Source organism: Olea europaea, unplaced genomic scaffold (genome assembly GCF_002742605.1).
Source record: "Olea europaea var. sylvestris unplaced genomic scaffold, O_europaea_v1 scaffold74, whole genome shotgun sequence".
In the NCBI taxonomy this organism is placed as follows: domain Eukaryota; kingdom Viridiplantae; phylum Streptophyta; class Magnoliopsida; order Lamiales; family Oleaceae; genus Olea; species Olea europaea.
Window position 1 is genome coordinate 82,277 of NW_019265805.1, and position 26,287 is coordinate 108,563.

Genomic DNA, 26,287 nt, shown 5'->3' on the forward strand with positions numbered 1-26,287 from the left:
GATAAACCCATTTAGCAACATTCAATTCACGAGTGTTGCCTTTTGAGTATTGCAAAAGGCTATTTTAATTGTAGTTAAAACTTGAGCCATGTATTCATAGGGAAGGATTAGGGATATAATAATAATAATTTCTAGAGTTACAGGAGTACAATTATCATTGACGAATAAACTTACCATTTACAACAAAATGGTCTTTTTTTTATTTTTATTTTTCTTCAATGTGCTCCTAAAAAGGTTTTTATTGATAGCAAGAAGGTAAGTCGGACGTTCTCTTTTTTAAATTTTAAGAGGCGGTAAGGACATTTTGATCTTCATTTTTCGTCCCATTTATTTATTTATTTATTTACTTATTTATGTATTATTATGTGTTTAAATTTAAATTATATTCAAAAAAATTTAAAAAAAAATATTATGAGTCATGGATGGGTCTGTGACAGAGATCATGTTTCCCAAGCCCATCCCTAATAGGGATTATAGAATCCTTGACCTTCAATCCACATCGCGCCCCATCCCACATTGTCCTACCTTGAATAGTAAATGGGGCAGGATGCATAACCTATAGTCCCTAGTTTCGAATTTTTAGTACTAGCTCTGAATCATTTTTCATTAATATACTTTATTCTATTCTTATGTTCTTCATTTAAATCATATTAAAAAATAAATAAATAAATAAATAAAATGATGAATGATGGTTTTTTATGTCTCAACCTACCCTACATTCTGAAAATTCGAAACGAAGCAAGAATGATATGATGGCTCCTATCCATTGTTATCCTTAATTTCAAATTTCCCGTTGGGCGGAGTAACTTGAGACTGGCGTTTTGTTAAAGATTTCCTCAAATAATTTAGCAGAAAATAAAAACAAAGAAAAATAAATCCACTTTAAAATAGGGTCATCTCTAAAAGATAAATGTATTCTCCATTGATTCCCATTTTTCAGTTGAAACTCATCTCTGTAGGAAGGCTATGATCCAATCCAACCTTGAAATTTCTCAAATTATATTAAAAAAAAAAAATATCACCGTACCTTAACTCTACAAATAAAGTGGAGTATTGCCTAAATATCCATGGCAGCAGCTACGCAGAGGCAACACTGATGGTTCACAGATGGTGCAACCACAAAGGGTCTTGACATTATAGACCAAAAAAAAATTATTTGTATAATAATTTTAAAAATTTAATTTTTTTTATTAAAGGGACCATGTTTTAAAATATCACACGGGACACCCAAAATATTAAGGTCAACCCTACATCTAAGTACTGCTATGCAACTTCTCCATTTCCTAGGTATCAAAAAATCTTCACCTCTACAACCAAGTACTATGTTAATTGCTGAAGATTATATTTAATAACAAACATAATGGAATAAATTTCTATGACGTACTTAGATGAAAATTAATTCAATACAGCCTGGCGCTCAAGTCGGACGATGAAGTATATTGGGTGTGGAAGAGATACAATAGATAAAGATATAGACGCAGTTTACCAAAACTTGCCTTCGAAGGAAAGGGTCGAGTATTTATAGGTGGAAGAAGCTCTATCTGAATGCTTGACACGTGACTTTATTTTAATACCTCATTTGTAGCCATCATAGATATGTGTTTCCATAGTCAGATTATAAGTTAAAAACTAAGTATCGTTGTTGCGGAGTTGTTACATCAATTACTTTGTATGGTGTACTTTGCGCAACTTTGTCAAAGTGAGGCTTGTAGCAGATGTTCATCGCCCTAGATATGTACTGCAGCGGAGAGGTAATGCATCGCCTCGAGTAACAATAACATTCTAAACAATGCATCTAAAAGTATCTCCTAATCGTATCGAAAAAGGCATCAAGAAAAGACGATGAGAATTTGAGTGTTTCCCTTGTATGGTCTCTTCTTATTTGGCTGTCACGTGGCCCACATAGTAGATAAATATGTAACAATATCACTTTTAACACAATCTATTCTCAAACAATGGATCTTAAATAGGGTTGCCAGTTTTATGTTATTGAAATTTTTTCAAAAGCTTTGTTGAAAATTAATTTTTTTCTTTTTTTTATTTTTAGGAGAGTTAGGGGCTAGAGAATAAATGTATGTAAAACAAAGTTGTCAGAATCAAATGCTAAGAGAGCAAATCTCTTTGAAAGAAAGAAGGAAAGGATAAATGGTGATGATGGAAATGGAAGCAAGAATATTCATAATATATGTGAATTTCTTGGTCATCCATGCGGGATTGAAGCTATCTTGAACACACGACCTTTGTGAAGTTATCAATCCCTCAATTCCATTGTTTACTGGTGCAAATTCATTTTTTTCTGTGTTACAAATTTTCCTTCTTGTTAAAGTCACATCGTCCAATAACATTAGCTTATAGGGATAGGACAAATTTATTTATGGAATTTATGAAGATCCTTGAGTAGCTTGGATTCATTTTTCAATTTCTAAGATGTGCATAATTTTGCTCATCAAACCACAACATCTAAAAAGCTTAAGCTAGCAATTAGAACACAATTTTATTTATTTATTTAAATCCTCTTCAACGTCTTAGACATGAAATGTGATTCCAACAACAAATATGCACACCCCCAATTTATTAAATGATAAACTACGAAATTGTATTTTTAGAGGCAATTGGTATGCAAGAGTGGTTAACTAATGGATTTGTAATTTCGACATCTGAGTTCTGCAAGGCCAATACAAACCGATGATAGAACATTTATTTTTGTCTGCATTAAGCATCACAGGCTCAATTACCTAGAATTGCATCAACTTTACACCTGTTAGAATGTGGAAGCGGAATTGTCCGTAAATTAAACAAAATTTTTTAATTCAATAAAACAATATCGTTTATGTAACATCCCAAAAAATTTTTAGGGAAAAAAATTATTAGCTCATCTATAGAGATAAGGTGGTGGATATGTGATAGTAATTTATTGTTATTTAATCACATTTTGATTATGGTTAATGTAAATTGATAATCATAATCCTATTTTGATATAATTCAACTCCGCATATTGTTGCTAAATTAAATTAAAATATTAGTCTTCACGTTTTATTTTAACCGCATTGCATGAGTGGATAAGGTGATTGGGATACTTCTAATTAAGCAAAATCCCAATTAAACTAATCCAGAACTTATCATATGAATTAGATAACTTTCCCATCTCCTGCTTGGCCCTGCATTTAAAGATTTATTGGTTTTAAAAATTATTTTCACCAACTAGAGATTTTACGGAGATGAGATAAAATTTTATGAAGTTATTTTTATCCTATATTTTGATAAAGATTTAAATGTAATCTTATTTGTGGAATATTCAAGTACTATTGTACATGTGTCATATCATGGTTTGGACTATCAAAATTTAAAGTTTATCCAAGTGGTGCATGTTTTCCCCACCATCAAAATTGTACCATGACTCAACTACCATTTGTTTACTATAAATAATGTGCATTTGTCCCCTAGATCCCCACCAAGAAATTTTTACACGGCAGAAAATAGAGAGAGAGAAAATAATTTCGAAGAGTCAGTTACCAAATTTTTGACGCAATCGAGGAAGTAGAACAGATATTGGAATTCATTCAAAAATTCATTTTTTTAGGTATGACACTTTATGTACAAGTGCTATTATTTCTTTATGCTTTTATATTCAATTATATATGAATGGATTGTAGTAGACATTCATTTTTTTTAAAGAGATATGAAATCCCACGGGATTAGAAGAGAACCTAAGATGTGTGTCATTTGATCACCGATATACTCCATAAGATCAGAGTAGTATGAAATGTATAATTTTTATTGTTATATATTTGTATACGAAAACTGCACGTATTTTACTTAGTGTTTTCGAATACTCATTCTTACAAATTTTTACAGGTTAGTTCTGGTCGATTGAAGTTGTGTCAAATTAGTGACGCGGACGGCCAAGTGAATCGAAGAAAAGAGAAAGAAATTAAATATTTAGTTTGCTTTTTTTTTTTGTCTTTAAATTAGTTGTTAGTTTTATTTCTTCAAAGACTTTTTTGGTTATTTTAAATTAATATTTATGATTAAAATAAAGAATTTCTTTTTATGGAAGTTTGGGCCATTACAGTTTAGAGGTTCACGTATATGTTAAATCAAGGATAAAGAATTCGAATTTTTACCTAAATTGATGATTAATTATTTAATTAATTCAAATCACGAACTTCCACCTTTTTGGATCATAAACTTCTAGCTTTTGATTGCAACAACTTGATGCATCAAATCTCTAAATCCTCTATTGTATTCTCCAAAGTCAAGACAAAAACTAATTTTTACACTGACAATTGAATAAAAGCAAGAAAAATAATATTTTCTCTCTTTTTTCCTCTCTCCAATTTGAACACTATGGATTTATGTACTATGATTTTGTAGAAATTCTAGGTTCCACATAGTCTCTATTTATAGTAAAATCTAAGTAGGAGTTTTACTTGAAATCCAAATCCAATTAGTTCACATATAATTACATGTGTAATCCTAAAATTTCAATTACAATTATAATTAAGTTTACAAATTTCATAATAATTATAACTAAGTTCAAAAATTTATTGTAATTACAATTAAGCTCAAAATTATTATAATTACTATGATTAAGTTCCAATAATTTATGGAGCTAACATAAGGACTTGATATAACATGTATTATCCAAACTCCAATAATTAGATTTGCCTAGTCGACTCTAAATCACCCAATCTAATTATTAGTCTTTGCTTTTTTCACCAAAGACAGATGACTGAACTCTTGGAATATATAAGATCACAGAAACCAATAAATTTGTAATGCTTTCTTCTTACCTGTTGTATATGTATTTTATCCTCGTCCGAGATCTGATAATTAGGTACGAGCATAAATAACTGTTTTGCCCTTCTAATTATTACCACTAACTTAAGTATCATTTTCTTCAACGGTCTTGTAAACTAATCACAGATGTTGAAGTTTAACCATCACTAAACACTTAGCTCAGATTTTAAACATTCAACAGAAAATAATTAAGTAATCACTCTACCCATTTTTCAAGGTGACGATTATCGACACGAATTCATGTTTTCTACTTAGAAAAATGAAATAAAAACTCATTTAAAAAATAAACATTTTAAAAATAAAATAGAAAGTTATTTAAAAAAAAAGTTACCCAGAAAAATAATATAAATTAAAAAGTTCCTTTAAAAATAATAAAAAAATATTTTTTTTAAAAAAAGGTTACTTAGAAAAATAAAATAAAATAATTATTTTAAAATTAAAAAAATTATTTTATTAAAATTTATTTTATATATTTAAGACAAAGTTACCATTTTACCCACTTTTAAATTTGTAAAAACGTTAAAAAGAAATTGGGTTGCCATGGTGAAATGTTATACGAAATTAGGTGGCCATAATTGAATATTGTATGGAATTGGGTGACCATAGTGAAAAAAATAAAGTTGGGTTACCATGATGACATTAAGCATAAAGTTAAGTGGTCATGATAACACTAATTATAAATTTGGATTGCCATTGATGGATCTAATCCAAGCCTATATCATTATGGACGGTTTAATAACTGGGAGATTCAAGTTTAGAAGTTTTACATGATTACATTGGATATGCCTCTAACTTTCATAATTAGAATATTATGCTTGAATTTTTAAAAGATTTATTCAACTTTAGGGTTTCATTGTATTGTTCAAAGTAGTCGCTTAAATACTTCTCTCTTGTACTCATATTTGATATGGTAAAAATTATTTTCTTACATTTTTGTGAATTACAAGTACTTGACAGTTCAAATGAAGTAAACCTAATTTTATTTGTGGGTCATTTGGCATTCAAATATTTTAACTATTTTACTTGTGGACTAAATATGTATATTGAACTAGAGGAAAAGTCAATATGAATATATGGAGACCAAGATCAATCTATCCTAGGAAATCAGGACTTATATTAATTATTAAGATATTTTTCCCAAAATTAATGTTGCTAGATTGAGTTTTAACCATATAGGGACTTAATTTCCCAATAAATTACACACACCTACATTGAAATTTGCATGTTTGGAACTTTGAGCATGCTATGTGCGTGTATGATAATTGACAAATAATGATTGAACAGGTAATCACACTCCCATAATTTCCTGAAACTAACTCAAATCTCCACGCATTAAAGATTGAGTCAATATGTTAAATATTGTAAATAGATATAATTAAATAATTAAATTCACATATTCGGCACTAATTTTAATATTTAGATAAAGTGATCATTTGACATCATACTAGTGTTACCAGAGCACGTGTGAACCATAATATTAAACACATCTGATTTGTTTACTGTACAATGTAAATGGATATAAAGACTTCAAGGGGCATCGCATAACATATTCAAAGTCTCCAAATAAATAAAGTCGTCATGTCCTCAACTCATAAAGTTAATACCTTTAAGGTAACTGCCAAAGAAATGCATTAAAATTGACACCCCCACTATCTATATATACCATTTGACACTTGCCTTAACGATTAAAAATATTCTGATCATCATTTACTAAAACTCATAAATAAGTTTGTGAGTTTCAAAATTTATTTTCAATCATATATTTCATGGAATTCACAACTTTTTATCTTCTTTTCAATCAAGCCCGACCAAAGCCACTTAGGCAACGGCCCAAGGCCTTAGATATTTGAGGGACCTCAAAAATAAACCATTTATTCTCTGGTTCTTGCAGAAAGTGGAAATATATCTTGTTATTGCACAATGCATATTATTGCATGACAGGAATGTTTATGATTTGCCAAAGAAATGAAGGTACTTTCCTCGGTTTCCTCCTGCTTTATTTCCCCTAGTCATTCGTTTACCAATATGGGTTGATTTCCTTTCCTAGAAAATATGCTCATGCAAATTTCCTAAATTTGTGGATTTAATTGAAACTCAAAAAAGTTTGACTGTATTTTCTTACCTTCATTTCAGTCCATGAGAATCTTTGTCAAATCTTTAATTTGTGGAATCACACGCATTGAAAGAACATTTTAGTCCAACCTATCTTTTCCATCCAATCTCATCTTTGCATTGACATACATTATGTGTTTGTTGGATAAATACCGAAAATTATAAAAGAAAATATTAGACAGCATTAAAGAATAAACAACAATCACAAATTCATGACATATTTAGAAGATGCTGCCAAAGAAATCCATTTTAAGGAGCTTTTAATCACTTTCAAACAAGCTTTTAGCTCTCAACATTTTCCATGAGCTCGATTTATAGTACTAATTAAACAAGAAAAAGACATTAAAACTTTTTCCATAGTAATCTACATTTTTGTCTAGCACTGAGCATGGCTCCTAACTATGATAGTAAACATGTGGGCCTTTCCTGCTTAATAGGAATCCTCATCTTTGAGAATTATGTTAGTTGTTATTATGCCCTCTGAGTAAGTTTCCTCAAGGATCAATAGACAATGTTGACCTCGAAAAATGGCTCTTCCACGTGGCCAACCGAGAGCTACTCCACGTATTCCTTCCTGTGCACAATCAACGAACGGTCAGACGCACGCGGTCGGGACCAACGAGTGTGGTGGCGGCCGTATACGCTCCGACGGTCAAGTCAGGTTTAAGTGGTCGGAACAGTACCCAGGAGCTATGCAAATCAATGATAATGGGGGAGGAGAAAATATATAAGCTTGCTATGGAGTGCTATGTAGTCAGATTTTCCTTACCTTTGCCTCCTGCCAAACCTTGGATATTTATAGGTGGTATGAGCCGTTGGATGTGAGACGCGTGTATACATCTGACGGTATGAGGCGTTCGCTCATAGGCGTCAATCAGCCTCGTCTATAGGGAGGGCGGACAGCTTGTCTCTTCTGAGTTGAATTGACATAAAGTTGATAAGTCATATTATCTAGCCTCATGGAGACGTCAAATCAATTAAAATCTTAGGTACAGGGAAGATCTTGGTATAAATCTCTTTCTGAAATTGGCGATGGATCCTCTAACCGGGGTCCGCTTGGTCTCGGCCTCGGCCTCGGGGGCGAGGTACTTTTGGTTAGGTACTACTAGGTTGCAGGTATTCCTGACATCACTTCGGAAGAACTTCGGACGGGGTCTTTATCAGGTCGGAACATATGATGGTGAGCGTCCGAGGCGTATCAGATCGGAGCGTAACAGACAATAACTAATTTTGTTATATTTTATTTTATTTTATTTTACTCAAACTCATGTATTTCATGTTGAACTGCCTCGTATAGAAATTCCTGAAGATTAAGTGTTGAGAAAATAAAGCCAATGGAGAAGAAGAATAAAATGCAAAGAAGAGAAGAATATAAATATATATATCAATGAAGGCTTGATCACGAAATTGATCTCATTGTACTCAAACATTATTTGCCTCCTTTCCAATGCTTTTTAAAAATTTTCGGCAAATAGTTTGTAGGAACAAGCCTTGATAAGAAGAACACTAAAAAGCAAAGGTGTAACTTCACAATGAACAAGTGAAAAATGGAAGGATTATAATATAATTTTTTTCTCAATTTTTGGAAGTATAATTTAGGCATAAATTTCAATGGAATTCAATAAATTTTCTTGCACATGGATCACTTATTTATAGACCTTGACAAGTTCCCACAAAATGGTGCAAGAAACATGTGAAAAGTCACCAAATTTGAATGAAAAACGGTCAAAAACTAACCCAACGGTTAGTTTTTAATAACCATGCGACCGCATGGACTATAGCCATCACATGCAGTCGCATGGTTATAGCTTCGCTAGCCCTCCCATTCTCGGGAGGGCCTCATGATTAAGCAAATTTTTTTTTCTTTTCGATTTTGATCAACAAATAAATTTCCAACATTAAGTTATGAGAAAAAAAAGTTATGTTTAAGGGCGTCGTATATAATAATACATGTTTCTTCAAGGATCAATACATAAAAATATCATACCTGAGGGCCTCATCATAATTATTTGCTAGCCCTGAAAACTTGTCCGCAATAGTCCCTTTTCTACGAACCACCGTGGTGAGCCTTTCTTCGTCAACGAATCTAGTTCACAGATTCGCCTCACTTTCTCCATCAATAAGCCTAGTTTGTAGCTTTGCCTCACCGAGCGACTCCAACAAGGTACATCAACGAGCCTGGAAGTTGTTACTATGTAGATGAATAAGTGGATCACTAGATTCTAACATTTGCTTAGCAACTTAGAACTTTGAGGATAACAGGATTCAAGCAGCCCAATTTCACACCGAACAACTTATTAAGCAAGAGGAAATCACTTTCAATGTGGATGAGGAATTTAATTCAGCAACATAGGTGGTGTGCTCTAGATTGCCTGCAAGGAGCCATGTTTTGAATTTCTAGAGACCATCTTGAAACCAATACTAATCTCGGCAAGTTTTAATAAATATTTTGGGTTTCCTTCCGACTCCCATGACTAGTCCCTCCGTTGTGGCACAATTCTGGTGCCTGTCCCACACTAAGAGTGCCTCAACAGCCGAAGCTAGAGATGAGGGTGCGCTAGAGCTGCCTCGACAACAGTTGCTAAAGGCTGGAGGCTGGAGGTTGCGGTGTACCCAGAAGCCTCAAAAGTCATAGTTAGAGGTTGAATTTTGGTTTAGACAATTTATCTAACATCTGATGGACAAAGTAGCACTGAGATTTTATGAGAACAAACAAAGGCTGCCTCTAATCCCATACTCAACACAATATCCCAAATATGCTCGTTTTAGAATATCTGCGTAGTGCGTCCTACGTAGGCAAAAGACAAGGAAGAGACAGTATTCATAACCGTGGAGACATGAGTGGACCCAACGGGGGTCACTTGACCACCCCCAATTTTTGAGATTTTTCCCTTTTTTTGATAAAGTCACGTTCAGTATCGATTGAAATCTAAATTTTAATCTAAATAAAAGTTAATAATTAATTTTAATAACATATTTCACGGATTCCTTAACTTCTAAAATTTTATCCAAATTTACTAAAAATCAGACTTTAATCCTCACCAAACAGGGACAAAATTACAATAAATTTGAATTTTCTCTCTTTTTATTGCTCTCGTATTCTCACGCTCATGCCTTTTATCAAAATCTTAACACTTCTAATTTTTTAAAATTTGTTTATAATTTCTCTACAATTATCATATCTAATACAAATTTTCAATTTTCAATCAAATTTTCAACTAATTAAAACATAAATTTGCATTTTCTCCTATCCTATTTGTGCATATAGCACGTGTTTAAATTGATTATATAAAATTTAACTTATATCTAACGAATTGTGTTTATTTAACTGATTATTAGTATTGAATATTGGTTATTTGTTTTTTCTTTCGACTACTTGAATTGATTGTTTGTATCAAATATACAATTTTTGAAAACATAAATATGCATTTTTGCGGTGAGCAAAATATTAATAAAATGATTGTTCAAAATCAAATAGATGAAAATGATGAGCAAAATATTAATGAAAAATATTTTTTAAATGTAAATCTGCATTTTTTCGGGTCAAAAATGAATCATTCAAAAATCAAGATCAAAATATTCGATTTGTACAAAGTTTGATTGTACATTCTAACTCAATTTCTCTGCGTCCGCCCCTGCATAAAGAGGTGCCCCTGGTTCAACACGAGGCTTGAATTGAATATCTCCACTATTTGAGAAGAATCTAAAGAACTTTCATACAGCAGGTGACGGGCCAAGGCTCTTACCACCAGTGCAGGAAGATTCGCAGCCAACAGAAGCTACTACCACTGCACCTGCCTAGATGGCATTCATCGGATGCTACGGGCGCCTTGGTGGCGGTGAAGCACCGGGGCCAAATCTTGACCAATGGGGATTGAGATCAAGTGGCACGTAGGCCGCAATATCGCTGCATTTACGAGACATCGTAGCTGGACTGTTTTAACGACAATGGCTTGAGGCTTACGCCGTGGAGATGCAGTCCACGAACCGTTGCTTAGGCTTGAAGACTTTGAAAATGGGAAAATGAAAGTGAAAGTTCTATATCTTTTGAGTTTTTATTTTTTTATTTAATTTTCCTCATTCTGGCCAAGGGCTAAATTTGTATATTGAAAAGTAAAGAGGCCATTTGGACACATTATTAATTTACTGAGTTAGCAGCCATTCTATATTTTATCAAATAGCGTATAACAACGTATTTTTTCATTATATTTCAAATAAATAAATAAATAAGTACGAAACATATTTTTCCCTCATTTCAAAGAATAGAAACAAAATTTTTTGACGTAAATTATCATCAAGGACGAAATGTATTAATTAATGAAAAGTCGAATATAAGAATTTGTCGAAAGAATTGCAATAATAAGCAAAAATTAAGAACCTTAACTGCAATTAAAATGTAATGTAACTAATAAAAATTGTAATACCAAAATAACCGTCCTAAAATAAAGCTTGGCATCCCTTAGTAGAGACAAAAAAATAAAAAATAAAAAAACCACCCGAAAGGGTTCTTTCATCCTATCTGAAACTTTAAGACATGTTTTTTTAGCTCGAATTACATGGGCTATATGCTAATATGAAAGAGGCAAATAATAGAAATTTACTACTTTAGAACATAATTGTTCTTTCCAAATACCTATATTTAATTACCGGCAAAGGGCCAATTGATAAGCTCCAGATTTGCATTTGGCCTAAATTTGCTGAATTTGTTCTATCTCTTGCAATTCTAAGTCTAGTTAATCATCACTGTTTGTTGTTGTTGACATAAATATGGTAAGAACAGAAATTGTTGGTAGCAGAAGGTGAACACTCAGTGTAAACTTCTCCACGTGCTAGAGATACAAGCAACACATAAGGAGAGCAGCATAATTATGGGATAGAAATACCAAAAGATATCTTGTGGGAAGAACAGTGAGGCCAAGAAACAAACCAATAGGGAAATTGAGTAATTTTTGACTTGAGTGCGTATGTAACCCATATCAACTTGAGGTGTCAATGAGATTTCAATGGAGACAAAGGAGGAGAAAAGGAAAAAGCTAGTGAGATGCCAAAACTTGATCCAAATGAAATTTCACAGCACTCTCCCTTTCAGAATGAAAGGGAAAAGGGACAATAACATTTTCTTATGAAAAGGGAAAAAGGAGAAACAGCATTCTCCCTTTTAGTATGAAAAGGGAAAAGGGAGAGTAACATCTAAAGGTAGAATCATAGCACTCTCCCTCTTAGGGATTCTCCTTTTTCATATGGTGCCTAGTGGCACCCCTGTTTCAACTAGGCAACCTTAGCCCGATCCGAATAATATAGCCCTCCTTTTTAGTTATCCAATTTGTGCTTCAATACCGTATCTGGCTTGACTTTAATTAAGACTCATGTTTCTAAGATTTTCTCGATCAATCATTCGCTAGGAAAGTTAATTGGCGGACCAAAATAAACTTATATTCTCATCATTCTTTAATATCTATGTTTAAAACAACATTTTATGGGAATAATTTATTAATACCTTTGAACAATATTTTATTTTTTCAAAAAAATCGCAAATTTTTATTTTGAATATTATATTATTGATCTCGAAATATCGTAATGTTAAATAATAATATTCTTTAACAATATTCTGTAGTTATTCTTGGATAATTATGAATTTATAAACTTCAATGTAAAATAGTGTATTGATCCTGAATTTTAACTATACTGCATTTAAAGAAGCAAAAATTTATTTATATTAATATTAAAGAAGAATATTGCTTTGATACTCTAGAAGAGTCAATATTGCATTATGTGGGAGAATAAACTTCCTAGAAATATGCTCAATATCATTTGATTGAATAGTTGACCCATTCCTTGTTGTTTGAAGAAACCCTCCACTTCAATACTATTGATAATAATTTAGTACTAAATTAGTAAGAAACCTACTAAGTTTCTAAAATATTTGTCATGATTGATACTATATCGACATTGGTATATTTGAAATAAACATTGCATTGAACAAGAGGTTCAATTATTGAATATATTATTGCTTGACATTATTATTTGGTTCATCACTTGATCAATAATAATGCAAAATTAAGAATTCAAATGAATATTCAAAAGAACTATAAATTCTTCAATCTAATGAATTCCTAAACAATAATTTTTCCATGTGTTACGAATTGGTCTTGATCATCACTAGATAAAGTTAGAACTAAATTTCAATAATCTTGAAATTAAATAGGGCATGTTGACCATCTAGTTATAATTGTGTGTGATAGATATATTTACTAGATGATTGCATTGTGTTTGCACCTGAACTTTGCACATTCTTTTATTAAGTTTTAAATTATTAGCTTAAATTTTATATTATATCATCAAGACAATGTATCATGTCAATGTTAGTAAATCTACATCCAAATTAATATTTTGATAAATGTTGATTGGGATGACGATAAATTGTTTAACACAATTGATTGTTAAATACCTCCAATTAATTTCTTAACTGTTATTGTTAAAAACAAAGTACTTTCCATTTATGTTTAGATAATGACATTATGCACCAAGCCAATGTCAAAGTTAGAGCCTAAATTTTCATTTATGGTTAGAACCTAATAGTTTTCATCTAATGATTTTCTAATGTGCAATTTATATACCATAGTGCAATGGGATAGTTATTAAAGAATGATGAGAATATAAATTTATTTTGAACCCTTACAAAATATTTTAAACTCTAAAGGTTGATATTTTATAACGCAGTTTGCTCACGTCAATTTAATTAAATAATTCTCTCAATATTAAGGGAAGAAATTGGCAGCTGAAAATATTACACAATGCATCATATTATGCTGTCTATATCCTTGCACTTGATAATCTGAAAAAATAATTCAATTGTAAAATACATTTCTGGCATATAAGAAATTACTAAAATCTCATATACCAACTATAGACATTCAATGCCGTATTGTTATCTTAGAAAGACTAAACTATTGCAATGCATAAATAATATGTTGAAACTTTGTGACATTTGATTCTTAAAAAAGTAAAAAATGAAAGAGAAAAAGAAAAAAAAAAAAAACCAGAAGAAGAAAAGAGGTTGATCCTAATTAGGAAGCATATATTCTTGGAGGTTATATAGACATAACTAATTATAAAACCTAGAAGAGATTCAAGTATTTGAAATATTGAAAAAGGACGTCTCTCATTAAATTATGTCATTATGAAAAAGAAATAGAATTGAAAAGAAAAGAAAAAGTTGTCGACAATACTTTTGTACATGATATATCACTTCATATTATGAATAGCAAATATATCGAAATAAATTTGTTGAGCATATTGATTGAAGTAATGATTAGCAAAATTAAGAATGCAATCTTATTAAAACTGAACTTATTAGGGAAACCAAAAGCATTTGGACCTAAAGTTCGAGGACCTAAATGTATATACCCATGCAAAAAGTAAATAAGAAAAATGAAGCGTAATATGTAATGCACGACTTTTCAACATAATAAATTTCACCATGACCATAATGAATGCAATCACAAGTCAATATCGTTATCATCACGATGCATGAAATTTGAAATGTGATTGGCATCACTATTAATGTTATCCTTGAAGAATTTAAGATGACTGAAACATATAATTCAAGTGATATTATTTTGAGGAGGGATAAATGTGTTGTACTTTCTTTTTCTTTTTTTTTTAAATTAAGATTTCGTCTCATTGAATTTCATGACGAGATTTCTAATGAGACAACTTTTTTAGTATACTTTAAAGAAAAATGTACTATTTTTCCTTTATTGGAATTTTTTGCACAAGATTTTTCTAGTATGGTTTTAACGTGGCATATTCTTTGTGTAATAGATGTCTATAACCCACTAGACATTTACTCTCAAAATAATATTCTTATATGTTACAAATTGTCGATAACTCTAGAAGAGAGCAATAACACAATCTAATTTTCATTGGATCATCATGTTGTCCAAAATCAAACAAAGATTGATAAAAATCTTCTATGAAAACAATATTACTTGTATGCTATAACAAGACAAAATGAAACGTATTTTACCAGAATTGAAATATTTAAAACAGTGACGTACAAGACATAGATGCTCGATACAAGAATTTTTATTTATTTAAATCAAAGGAGTAGATGTACACTTTTCTTTGTCAATCAAGTTTTGTCCCATTGGATTTTCATGACACACTATTAATGAGGCAGTATTTTATTAATACATAATTTGTTATAATTATTTGTACCCTTCTTTCGTTTGTGTTGGTAGTTTTGTCCCACTGAGTTTTTGTCAAATTAGGTTTTTAATGAGGAGAATATTGCATACAACTATGAGATAATTATTGATGCCGATTTAGTCTTATCAAGATACTTAGATAAATCTTATTTACTTTGTAAGGGTCTATTTTATTCAGATTGTAACGCTCCTTTTAAACCTTATAAATATGTGTCCATTATTGCAATAAACTTACAAACTTAGTCTTGACCCTATCTATTCTTTTTTTGTATCTCTCTCTTTTTCCTTTAGAATTATGAAATTAGTAGATTTGTTATCCTTTCAAATTATCAAACTAGTAGATTTGTTATTAGGTACTTTTAAACTTCAGTTTGTTTTTAAGGTGATTTAATAGTAACATACTGCTTCTTTCTTTATAAGGTGATGTTGTTTCCCAACTACCATAGCAATGGTTTATTATATTCAATTCCATTATAACGGCATCTAGCATATCTTTATACTATGCTTTGTGTTGAAGTCGAGGATTGGGAATGAGACCCATAATTCTCTCTGTTGGCGTATTGTCACACGGATTTTGATGAGTAATTTGCTAACGAAGGCATACTTGCAAGTCCACTCCTGTAACGGATTTGGTGGTGGTGAAGTTGCATACTCACTTTATTCAGTGGTTGTCCAAAACTGCATTCAATATTATACTCTTAATTTAACTAGTATACAACAGATTTTGCTTCATCTGCTCCAGCTTGCATCTGGCAATGGATCTTTTTGCCACAGCATTGCCAAGAAAGCCCTTGAGCCCGACCCAATGTGAGTGACCATTGGAGTTGTGCATAGAAGACGTCACTCGCCTTTCGTATCAAACCTGTGATATGAAATAATATCGGGTGCGACATAGAGAGTTAAGTAATTCCCAACCTATATTCTCTGTTTCTTGACCAGTATTTTTCAGCGTACCCTAGGACCAAAAGGACATTCCAAAATTAGATGGATCAAAACCACCAACCAAAAAACAAATCTTGATTCACTTTGTGCCCATAGAGATTAATGATAATCTTCAGCAGCAAGAATACAAATTGCCAGTATATCCATTACTTCAACGGAAATTCTTCCTGAAAGAAGAGGAAGATCGATTGTCGCATACCACTAACAACTCACCATCATTATTTAGACGTTCAATGCCAGGGCAGAGCATGAAGCAAAATGGTAATAACCATATACATAATGAAGGAATGATCCATGTAAGAAGCCTATGTACTTAATATGCTTCTAGTGTCAGGGTAAAGTAAAAATAAAAAACTACTAGCGTCTACACCTCAGAAAAGTGTCATCCTAGTACAACTAACAATTGAATATTCACCATCCCGAAAGACGTTGAACCGACTATGCTAATGAATTTGCCACTCGCTTAAATGTCCATTTACCAGTATAATATAAACAACACTGAAAGTTTAAATGAGGTACAGGAATTACCCTGATGAGCCTGTATTTTGGCTCGTATTTCTTTGCACTCTCAACAGAATCATAGATCAAGCCAAAACCAGTGGAATTGCCTCCACCAAAGTGCGTCCTGAACTTAAAAAACAAATATGGCATTTGGATCTTTCACTTCATACATCCTTGCCAATTTCTTCTTCAACTCACAGCCTACAATAATAGCCAAAGTAGGTAAAACTAAAAGGGACCACGAATTTGTATCCAAACCCAAATTGAAATTGCCACAAATTTAAAACAAAGAATCGATCACAAAACTTTGCTTTTGGAAACCATAAACTTATGGTAACTAATAATAATCAACAAAGAACACCAACAGATCTAATTATTTATTCATTTTCCCACAATGTTTTCAAAATTATGCTACGGCTTGTAGAAGCCTGTATAACTTTCATAAACCATAGACTTTACATTTGCCTTTAAAAATCATCAACAAAGAGCATCAACAAATATATTTATTTATTAACATTCCTTCAATAATTCCATACCATGTAATGGCCAAAGGAGAAGCTAGTTTTACTTCTATAACCCACTGATTTTACAGTTAACCTTTTCGGAATCAGACATGGACCCAGACGAGTACAAAATATAAGGACTTCTCGATTCTCTGACATATATACTTCATTCCATATCTTACGTAAAACAACGAAGGTAGAAAAAAAAAAGAAAAAAAAAAGAAAAAGGGAAATGACGCAGAAAAAGCATAAAACTAGCACTTAAAAGGAATAATGCGAATAAGTTGAATTTTCCATACAAAATAGGCTAACCCACCAGTTAAGCGAGTTGCCTTGTAGAACCACAACAACGCCAAAAATGGACCTCCAAATGAGTACATGGAGTCACACAAACTGGCGTCCTCAATGGGAAAAATATTGGAAACCTGTAGAAATTGAAGCCAACCAAAAGAAAGCAATCATGTCAAGGACAATATATGACTTCAATACATCACTCCAATGTACAATTTCTTTCATGGTCTGTCGAGACCAAGGGAGATTGAGATTGAGTGGCATGTAGGTCGCATCGCCGCTGCAACAGGACCTTCAGTGGCGGTGGGAGCACCGGGGCCAAATCTTGGCCCAGGTTGGTCCGCCAAGACCAAGGGGCACCGAGGCCAGATCTTGGCCCAGGTGGGTCCTCCGAGACCAATGGGGGTCGGGATCGAGTGGCATGTAGGTCGCAACGCCGCTGCTACCGAGGCCTTGGTGGTGGTGGGAGTACCGAGGCCAGATCTTGGCCCAGTGTTTCAGTCCAAAACCGAGATCGGGGGGGATCGAGATGGAGTGGCATGTAGCTCCATCATAGCTGGAATGTTTTAACGACTATGGCTTGAGGCTTGATGCAGTCGACTGCACGATCTCTAGCTAAGGCTGGAAGACTTTGAAAAGGAGAAAATGGAATTGAACGTTATCGATCCAAACCGGTCTATATTTCATTCTGTATTTTAATAAATAGCGTACAACGAGATTTTTTTTTAATCATATTTTAAATAATAAATAATTACGAAAAGTATTCTCTCCTCGTCTCAAAGCATAGAACAAAATATTTGAAATAAATCATCATTAATGAAGAGATGCACTAATTAATGAAAAATTGAAGATAAGAATTTAACTCCAAAAAAATTAAAAAAATGATTGCTATAACGTAAAGTACAATTAAAATGTCGTATAACGAATAAAAATTGTAGTACCAATATAAATTGACATCCTTTGGTAGAGACAAAAAATAAAAAATCTGAAACATGTTTTTTTGCTCGGATTATATTGGCTATATGCTAATAGAAATGTAATACAAAATAGGTAAATAACAGAAACTACTTCAAAACATTATTGTTCATTTAATTATTGATTCAAAGCTCTAAATTTGCATTTAGCCTAAACTTGCCGAATTTGCTCCATCTCCTGCGATTCTAAGTCTGGTTCCTCGTCAATATTTATTGTTGTAGTCATATATATGTTAAGAACAGGAATTGTTGGCAGCAGAAGTTGAACACTCTGCTTAAAACTTCTCCACTTACTAGAGATACAAGCAGTGCATAAAGAGAGCAGCATAATTACGGGGTAGATATACCAAAAGACATCTTGAGGGAAGAATAACGAGGCCAAGAAACAAACCAATAGGGAAATTGAGTAATTCTTGACTTGAATGCGTATGTATCCCATATCAACTTGAGGTGTCAATGGGATTTCAATGGAGATGAAGGAGAAGAGAAAGAAAAAGTTAGTGACAAGCCAAAACTTGATCCAAGTGAAGTTCTCAATTACTATACTAAATGGATTCCATTTCCAAGGCATGGCTGTATATGGTTTCAATATGTTTACAACGAATAGGAGTACTTGGAAACTTCAGTTGGATCCATTTGGTATAGTAATTGGAAACTTCAGTTGGATCAAGTTTTGGCTTCTCACTAGCCTTTTTTTTTTCTCTCCTCCTTCATTTCCATTGACACCTCAAGTTGATATGGGATACATACGCATTCAAGTCAAGAATTACTCAGTTTCCCAATTGGTTTGTTTCTTGGCCTCAGTATTCTTCCCACAAGATGTCTTTTAGTATATCTACCCCATAATTAATCTGCTCTCCTTATGCACTGCTTGTATCTCTAGCACGTGGAGGAGTTTTAAGTAGAGTGTTCAACTTCTACTGCCAACAATTCCTATACTTTAACATATATATGACTACAACAATAAATATTGACGAAGAACCAGACTTAGAATCGCAGGAGATAAAGCAAATTCGGCAAGTTTTGGCCAAATGCAAATCTGGAGCTTTGAATCAGTAATTAAATGAACAATAATGTTTTGAAATAGTTTCTGTTGTTTGCTTCTTTTGTATTACATTTCTGTTAACATATAGCCAATGTAAATCGAGCAAAAAAAAACGTGTTGCAGATTTTTAGATTTTTTATTTTTATTTTTTTTTCTCTATCAAGAGAGAAACCTGGGTGGGGCGGTCGCACCATCCACGTGGTGCGACTGCCCAACCCCGAAGTGCCACCTCTGTAGATGGTCCACACACCTCGAGGGTGTGTGGTGGCCCACCGCACCGCCACGTGGTGTAACCGCCCTACCTAAATTTGTTTCCTCTATCAAAGGATGTCAATTTAGATTGGTACTACAAATTTTATTCGTTTCACTACATTTTAATTGTACTTCGCATTATAGCAATCATTTTTATTTTTATTTTTATGTCAAATTCTTATCTTCAATTTTTCATTAATTAATACATCGTGTCATTAATGATGATTTACTTCAAATATTTTTTTGGGCTTTTTTGGGCGACAATTTTTCGATCGAATCCCTTGGAGTTACGGGGAGATGTTGGGTGTAATTGAAGAGAATATTGTTGACTTTCCAACATTATCAAAATTTGACGATAATCCGTGGTCGAAAGTGGCAGAAATGTTGCAACAAAAGCAGCCCAAAAAATTGAAAATGTGGTTTTAAATTTCAGTGACCGTTTCTGTAAATTTTTAAACTTCAATGACCATTTCTAAAAGTTTTTAACTTCAATGACCATCTCTGAAAGCGCCTCGAAACTTAAGTGACCGTTACTGAAAGTTTTAAACTTTAGTGACTGTTTTGTAATTTTTGCATAAGTTCAGTGAACGTTTTTGAAATTAATCCAAAAAAGTTTGCATGTAGAGTTTCATGTTTCTTAAAAGGTACAAACAAATCTCACCTAAAAAAATTTAAAACATTCTAATTAAAGAAAAATATTTTATCTTCTTAATTAACCCACCAACTCCTACACCCATCCCCTACATTTCACCACCACTACAAAATTAATCAAAGAGATAATTAAAAGTATAATAAAAGCAAAATAATAATAATAATAATAATAATAATAATAATAATAATAATAATAATAATAATAATAAACATAGAAAAATAAAAATAAAAAAATTTATGGCCCCATTCGACCCCCATTAATTTTAATTATAATGGGGGAAATAGAATTTTTTTGAAAAATGAATGGTTGTAAAAGAATAAAAAGTTTTCGATTTATTTGTAATATTATTTTATTGAAAATTGTGTGATTTAAAATAAGAAAGAAAAATTTAATTTAATTTGATGAGATGTGATGGGGGCAAACGAGGGCAATATAAAAACGAATGGCGCTTATTCCTCATCAAATAATTTTTAAACTTTTAATTCTTTTTTTTTAATTATTTGATGGTGGTGTTGATGGAGGAGGATATGCAGAGGGGTCGAGATAGGGATAGGTGGTTAATTGGAAAAATAATTTTTTTACTAGAATGTTTTAAATTGTTTTGCATAAAATTCATTTGTAATTTTAAAAAAAAAATTATAAAATCTAGATACAACATTTTATATATACATATATATTTGTTTATCTAAAGACGATGATAAATTAGTCATTTTATAATGTTATAATAGAAAAAATGGATGGTAAAAATCTTTTAAGCAAAAAAATGTCGATCTAAGTGTTCAAATGTCAAAATTGAAATGATAAGAACTATTCACACAATTAAAGCAAACGATAGGCACGTTTTTGCTCCAAATTACACATATTTAACTGAAGGATTTAATGAAATATGATGGAAAGCACTGATTCTGCAAGAAATGTTTGAAATAATTGTAAATGGCAAGTTTGAAACAATATGAACCATTTTCACAATGAGTACAAACGATAGGAATGCCTTTTGCTAATTACCCTAAAGTATATTTACTCTCTAGATATCGAGGGAATTTAGCCCTTGTCTAACACCCGTTAAAATTTTAATATATTTTTCTCTCTTCTTTTTAATCACGTATTCATCAATAAAATAATATTACAAGTAAATCAAAAAATTCCCTTCTTTTTTAACCACAAATTTTTCCAAAAAAATACTATTCCATAATACAGATTACCAAAATTTCTCATTATAATAGATGTAAAACAAAGGTTTAATATAAACTAATTTACACTTTACTTTTATAATAAATAATGTTATTCATAGTGAAGATTATTGATAGTCATCCTTTGTGACATATACATGACAATGTGTTATTTGATGCATAGGATGGTAAAAAACCTATCATATTAATGTATTAAATAATGTCATGTGTACGTCACGTAAGATAGCTATCGATAGTCCTCACTATGAATATCATTACTCTTTTATAAATATAACATGTCCAAACTTGGAGGCAAAAATGCAGCCTCCGAGCTCCTATAGAGAGATTGCCGCATTGACTATAAATAAACAAAAGCAATGAAACTATTGTGAAACAATAAAAATTTTCAAAAATAATCAATTCTTCTCGACGAGTAGAGTTAAAAGGCTAGTTTGAAACGAAGGATAGTGCATTGCACCGTGATGCAGCAGGGCAGCATTGGTGAAAGGGCAAATAGGGCAGCATCGGTGAAAGGTAGTGAAATAAAGGGAACCACCATAAGAGAGGAGAATTTGATTTCAGAATTTAAAAATCCCAGCCTCTTAATAAGTATAAAGAAAGGAGGGCAAGAGTAAAAATGCTTAAACGAGAAACTTAGCCTGAACTAAACTGCTCTATATAGTAGAAAAGGATGGAGTTAAATGTTTCATTGACCACCAAACTTTACACTAGTCACGATTTACTCATCGAACTTCATTAATTGTCTCATTGGCCACTGAACTTTGCTCCGTTCAACTCCATCACTCACCCGTTCAAAACTGTTAATAGACGTGCTGATGTGGTGAATGGAAAAATGACTTGGCCGGTTAACTCCTTTCAAGTAGTAAGTGATTTGCCAACTAAGCTTCCACGTTAGTAATGGAGCATCCAAACACGGCATTATCAATTTCATTTCACACGACTTTACAGAATTATAACCCAATTAGTGTGAAATCTCTCTCAAATCACTTCCTCCCATTCGCGAAGAACCCTAAGTATCTGAACCAAGATCCTCCAAAAATCTCTCAAATCCTATCATCCTGAAATCCATTTCTACAAAATCTCACATGAAGTCTCTGTATTCTGAAAATCCATTCAATTCATTCGGGTAATTTTTATCATGCACCGTGGTATCCCAAATCACGTCGTCTAATTTTTGTGAGCTTCAAATTCATCTACCTCAAGATAGAAAGGTAATTTTTGTTTATGTTTGTTGTAAAATTGTTCCCATGATATGGTAGGACACGAATTGATGATTTTTGAATGGAAAATTGGTTTTGTTTATAACTCATTTTATTTTTGGTTTGCATCTTCGTCTTTCCGATAATGGTCAAGAACACTACTTTCTAGTCGTTAATGGAGGAAAAACATGTTTATACCATTCCTCTCCATAATCCAATTAACACTCATTTTGGGTATTCTGCCAATGTGAATGTTGGGTATTTTTTGTTTGGCTCTAATAAAGATAGCTCATTGTTGAATCCGGTGACTGGAAAAAAGGCCCTGTTGATGAAACTACTTTGACCGTTGAAGGATTTGAATCCTGATGGAGCTACTTTGCTTGTTGATGAAATGAATAACACTAAATTAAAATTTGGAAGTAGGTGTGTTTTAGGTACTGAATTTCAGAAAAAGCCTCCTATTTAAACTCTCGAATGAGATGAAGGGATTAAAGATTGTTAATTTTGCAGTGTTGCTGAGAAGAGTAAAAAATTTGGCAGCAATTCATCTGTCTGTCACTGCCAATAACATATTCATGTTTGCAATCAATGGAAGGGGGGTATCCGTTGCCTTTGTCCACCATTTATGGTAATAGGAACTGGGACTGGTTGTGCTTGGAAACAGCTACAATTTGCTTCATTAAAAATACTGGTAATTTGTTCTATTTTACTGTATTATTTTTTATTGCATTCCCAGTTCTATCATTATTTGTTTATTTAATTAATGTTTAATGACACATCTTTATGCTTTTTGTCCTTCATTTATCTCAGTTAAGTATGTTTATAGAATTATTAGTATGTTTATAGATAGTGTGTAGAATAATTTAATTTATAATTTGTAATTAGTTAAAATTGTATGTTTTATTCGAAAGAATCATTCTATTAACTTTTAGGGTCAGTTTGATTGTAAAGATGAAATTTGGATAGAAAGAAAATGAATTTCAGGAAATTGAATTGTCTAAAAATTATTTTACTGAGAATTATCAATTATTGTGTTTGATTGATATAATTTTTTATGTGAAAAATGTTAAAATAAAAGTATTTTTTGATGTTCGTTTGACTTTATTTTACATAAAAATTGTCAATTAAAGGGATAAAATTTACTGGTATTGGGGATAGAATTTGTTCCTCTTGCCCAAAGAAAAAAAAAAAGGAGCCAAAAAAATCATCTATCTTTTGGTGTTCATTTGACTTTGTTTTATATGGAAATTATCAATTAAAGAAAAATATTTTTTTACAATTAATGATAGAATTTGTTTTCAATGCCAAAAAAATAAAAAATAAAAATTGGCAACTTACCTAGAAAACCAATTCCCACCATTCCTTGAAAACTAAGAAAAGTCCACTTTTCAAAAAAACCAAGCAAATGAATTACATGGAAAATATTTGCTATCAAACACTATCAAAAGGTGGAAAATAGACAAAATTTTCCATTTTCCATGGAAAAGATGCCCAATCAAACAGGGCCTTAATATATTTTTCCAACAGAAATTGTGTAGTTTTAGTTCGAAAATTTTTAATATAGTTTCAGTATATTATTTTCATATTACCAATAGAATTTTATCATTAAAATTTCTTAATTTATTTTTTAGGATTTTGTTTTTTTTATAAATTAAAAATTTAAAATAATCTTTAATTAATAGGTAGGATTGATTGAAATTAAAAGTATGTGAATTTTTATTTTTATTTTTGTTCTTTTTTACAACAAGCAATAAATATAGCAAATCCTTGTTGCAAAACACACTTTCTCGCAACATTTAATGATTGTTGCAAAATGTTGTATCGTAAGAATTTCAACAATATGTACTGAGCATTGCTATAGAACAAAATTTTAAACAGTTCAATGAACATTGCAAAAAAAAAAAAAAAAGGAAGATTAAAACTTTTGCAACATAATAAAAAAAAATTAAAACTTTTGCAACACTCAAAGAACGTTACAAAAAGCTATATATCAAGAGTTTCAAAAACGTTTATTGAACGTTACTATAGAACTTTATTTTTACAACATTCATTAAACATTGCGAAAAATAAAACTTCTTACAACATTCAAGAAACGTTGAAAATGGTAATATTGACAACATGCAATTAAAAAAAATATATTGCCAATGCTTAATTAAATTAATCAATAGCAACATTTTTCACTTTTTAAAATGTTGCAATAAACCATTTAGCAGCATACAATTCACGAATATTGCCTTTTGAATATTGCAAAAGCTATTTTAATTGTAGTGAAAATTCGTCATATGTATATAAAAATTCATATGTCATTAAATTAATTTCAGTACACGTGATAAATGATCATACCTAAAAAAATTATTACCTTCACTAAACTTTGAAAAATTAAGCTTTCGGACCGATAACGTATTATGAAAAGAGATAGAAAAAGCAGGGAAAATAAAAGTCAATAGACTTGTATGTATTATAATAAGAACTAGAGCCATGTATTCATAAAGAAGGATTATGGATACAATGATAATAATTTCTAAATTTATAGGGGTACAATTGTCATTCACAAATAAAACTTACCATTTACAACAAAATGGTCTTTTTTTTTTTTCTTCAATTTGCTCCTAAAAAGTTTATTGATAGCAACAAGATAAGTCGGACGTTCTCTTTTTTGAATTTTAAGAGGCGCGTAGGACATTTTGATCTTCATTTTTCGTCCCATTCATTTATGTATTTACTTATTTATATATTATTATGCGTTTAAATTTAAATTTTATTCAAAAAAAATTTTAAAAAAAATATTATGAATCATGGATGGGTTTGTGATAGCGATCATGTTTCCTAACCAAATGCCTAATAAGGATTATAGAATTCCCGACCTTCAATCCACGTGGCGCGTTCCGTCCCACATTGTCCTTCCTTGAATAGTAAACGAGGCGGGATGCAAAACCTATAGTCCCTAGTTTCGAATTTTTAGTACTAGCTCTGAATCATTTTTCATTATTATATTTCATTTTATTGTTATGTTCTTCATTTAAATCATATTTAAGAAAATTTAATTAAATAAATAAAATGATGAATGATGTTTTTTATGTCTCAACCTACCCTACATTCTGAAAAATCAGAACGAAACAAGAATGATATGATGGTTACTATCCATTGTCATCCTTAAATTCAAATTTCTTGTTGGGCGAAGTAACTTGGGGCCAGAGGCAGTCCTGAGGGCGCACGAGTTGAGCGATCGCACAGGGCCTCAAATTTGTAAGGGCATCAAAAAAATTTTTGTTATAATTGTATATTTATTTATAATTAAATATTTAAAATATAAAATTTTTATTATTATGCAAAAGATATTAAAATTAAGAATAATGTGACTAACTAGTTATAATTTTCTTGAATATAATATTCTTAAATAGCGTTCCTACCTTAAATAATGTGAGGAAAAAGTAAAAAGTCAAAAAGAGATTAGCCCGACTAGAGAACTGAGAGAAGAGAGAAAAATTGAGCAACTACATTTTCCAAATCGTCTTTTTGGAGAGAAGAATTAAAGAAAACAACAATCTTTTCCAATTGCCCCAAAGATAATTGAGGTAGAGAAAATAGAAACCAACCGTTTTTTTATTTGTTTATT